The following is a 3,953-nucleotide window of genomic DNA, read 5'->3' on the forward strand; positions in this document are numbered from 1 at the left end:
GAAATGTGTAACACCTTTTCTCAGATTTTGTGGGGGCAATTGCCATACAATTTTCTTTCCTGCTGGTCAAGAGAAAAGTCATTTCTATAAAAACTGTGAAATTGTTTAGTACAATTATCCTAGGCCATTTGGTAAATAATCATCTTATTTTTAGAGAGTCTGAATCTCCCAACATTTTTGTTCTATTGCATCTGATTTTGACTAGAACATGAATGGAATTATTTGCTAAATTGGTCTTTTTTCATTGGTAGCAGCAATGAAACATTAAATATTCTAGTGAAACATATCAGATGTCCACACTGCAACTCACAAATGGACAAATTAATTTCCAAGAATGTAGTTTATTTTTGATGATAGACATGTGTGTATTTGGAGGAAGAATGTATATGTGAATTTGTGAGTTCATAATGGAAAGGAGAATTATTCTTTTGCTGGTAGGTAAACAACATAAGTATCTAAGATCTTGTGAATATGCTGCTGTGGAATGAATTGTGTCCTCCCAAAATTCATATTTTGAAGCCCTAACCCCCAACGTGACTGCATTTGGAGATGGGGCCTGTAGGCTGGTAATTAGGACTAAAAGAGGTCATGAGCACGTGGTCCTGATACGATAGGATTCATATGCTTATAAGAAGAGCCATTGGAGATCTCACTCTTTCTCTTTCTCTCCCTCTTTCCACCAGAGCACAGAGGAAAGGCCAGTGTACGCATAGCTGTCTACATGCCAGGAAGAGAGCTCTCCCCAGAATCAGGCCCCTTCTGAACCTTAATCTGGGACTTGTAGCTTCCAGAACTGTGAGAATACATGTCTGATGTTTAAGCCCCCCAGTCTGTGATATTTTGTTACGGCAGCCTGAGCAGACTAATACATAGGCCAAATCAGTGTTCTGGGGACCAAGAGAATCCTATATAGCATCTAACTTTAGAGGCCCCCTAAAATTTTGTGCATTTTAAACATTTTGACAAGAAATATTTTCACCATTTAGTTTTTATTTTAAAAATTTCCTTCTTAAAATTTCAAAGTGTTTAAATATAGTATCTTCTAGACAATCGCGAGAACTAGTAAATTCTACATAATTTGTCACATCTCTTAGCTTTTTATCAGGAAAGAGAGATCCTTAGAGAGCTATAACAGAGTGTTGCAAAGGTCAGAGGTGAATCTAGTGTGGAATAATTTTAGTAATGCCTTGGCTGTATCTTTGTGGGGTAACCAAACTAAAGAGCCTGAGCGTCATTTTTCCCGTCTTTGAGCATTTAATGCAAGGAGATGAGCCATTGAGAGCGGCAAGAATAGATGCAACCATTCCAAACTCTTAACTGCATGATTTATTTCTAGAACTTTAATAATGCTCTTCATTCTTAATGCAATTGATTTAGTTTTATTTTTGAGCTATTTCTCCCCTCTAGATTTCCTAAGTGTAGTAGGGCGTGTCTATCTCTATCTCTGTCTCAGCTTCTACTTCAAGCCCTCCGTCTGCATCCACCTCTACTTCTCTGCTTGCATCACATGGACTGTTCCTTACATGCATTTTCCTGGGAGATTCTAGTGCCTAGTTTTTAAAAAACCACAACCTCTCTTCCCCGCAGTGCCCCACTGACTCTGTTTTCTACTTGACCTACGGGAAATCGAAATCTTGAAAATAAAATGCAGATCAGTGACTTGCTGATTATTCCAAAAAATGAGACAAAGGAATAAAGAAGGAATATCAAAGGAATAAAGAGGTTGACCAATATTGTCTCAGAATGTTCTTTTACAGCTGAGCAGTTTGCAGTTGGGACTATCATTTGACTCTGAAACCCCTCATATCTCCATTAAACATTAGCTCCACTTTCCAGTTGAGGTTTATGCCAATGCATTGCTGGTTTGAACATGCATCAATGTCTCTAGACTCGTGCTGGACGCAGCAAAGATCTGGAATCCTTCTCTCTTTTTTGAGGGAAGCGGAGGGCTCCTCATGCACTCGCTGTGACCAATCAAGTTTTGCTTGATGCCAAGAAATTAAACACAGTAAGGCCAGACCCTGTCAGCAACGAGCTGATTGCTTTAAATAAGGGAGATTTCCTGAATGTTTAAATTGAAACTTCGACTTTGATTAAAGCAAAGAGAAGTACCAGGATGGCTTCCTAACTATTTAGTTCCTAAAATTCCTGTGAGGTCTGGAGATGACAAATTCAATTCTGATGTGCTGTGTTTTACACTCTGCAGGCTGTAGTAAAAGGGAAAACTAATCAAGCTTGGGTTTCCCATGGGCTGAGCTTTAAGATGTTTTCCTATTTAAAGCCATGGAAATATGTTAAAACCCACATAGGCAGGATGAAGTTTATACAAGGCAAAATCTATGTGACCATGTTTTTGCACAGTGTGCATATTTTGACTTTTCATTATTTTTGGTTTGCTTAATCTTTCCCTCTGTTTAAAATTATATTCCTACCACATTTTTATTATAAAGATGGGAAAGAATAGTTTAAATACATATATACAAAAATATATAGTACATATTGCAAAATGATTTTGTTGTCAAGTAGAACACATTAGCTTAAATTTAAAACTTGTATTAAAAAGAAAAAATAGAAAACTGATGAATGACAGACATATAAATATGTGGCTATATATCCAGGCACACCAAGATAAAAAATTAAAAATCTGTTTTTAGAGTCAGTGCCATTAACCTGTAGTTAAAATATTAATTACTATATAAAAATCATCAAATGAGAAGAAACAGGAAAGGAAAATCAATGGATCCATATGTCATCCAAACAAACTAGATGTTTTATATATAAACAAAGGATTGAATTTTACATAAACCATTGTTTGTAAACAAGTCATAATTAAAGGTAGTACTTTCACTAGAAGAAGGAGCAAGGGATTTCCATTTGTGTCTCTACTCCATTTTAAGCTGGTCATTTGGCCAGTTTCTCATCAAATCTTATGTCTATGAAACTATAGACAAAACTCTAAGGAAGTTAAAAATGTTATATGTATATGTGTGTACATACACTCTATCTATCTATCTATCCATCTATCTATCTTTCTATCATTTTTGGAAAGTAGTTGTTTTTAGAATATTAAAGCAGAATGACTATCCACATTAAAATTTTATGCCATGGGAAAATGGAAATTTCTTCATAAATATACATAGCAAAAGTTATTAATTTTTGACTCTTTTTCTCAAATTTAACTCACAAGTAAGCACAATCAAAAAAAGATTGTCATTTCAGCCCTTAGAATGTGACACACGTAATTTTATGTTTTGGCAAGGAGTGCAGTAGTCAACTGTTGGAGGAGTATTAACTCTTTCAGGCCATTTAACTCAGCAGTTTACTCTTGTCTTCCGAGAGAGCGTAGCCAAAATATACGTTCACTACCAGCACCCGTGGCTTCTATGATGGCTATGTTAGATGACAGGATGGACGTACTAGACAATGAGCGACAACTTATGCATTTAAATAACCAATCTTGGTGTTCTTCCTTTTTGCATGTTAGTTTTGGAAGAAGTGAGACAAAATCAAAATTGAAATCACTAGACACTTGATGGAAGTGACAGAATCAAGCAGTTGTTAGCCTCTGTATGGACAAAGCTGACTGAAAGGGAACTTGACACAGGCTACTTTCCCACAGGCCCTTTGACAATTCAAAGCTTCTTTGCTCAGTTTAACAAGTGATTAGTCTTTTAAAACTTCACCATACTTTCACTAGTAATTCACAGAATATAGGAAATCTTATTTCAAAATTTTATAGATGAAGAAATCGAGACCCAGAGATGTGAAATGAATTTTGGTCCTGCAGCTAGTCAGTGGCGGGCCAGGAACAGTTCTTGAAACCAGTTCTCAGCTTTCTTCACTGATGTCCATCTCTGTCCACTGCCTTCCTTTCAATAATCGCTTAGCATTTGTCATTAAAACCATGTAGCACAAGATAAAATAGCATCCTAGAACATGAAAATTATGATGGA

The sequence above is a fragment of the Equus asinus genome, chromosome 24 (assembly GCF_041296235.1).
Source record: "Equus asinus isolate D_3611 breed Donkey chromosome 24, EquAss-T2T_v2, whole genome shotgun sequence".
Classification (NCBI taxonomy): Eukaryota; Metazoa; Chordata; class Mammalia; order Perissodactyla; family Equidae; genus Equus; species Equus asinus.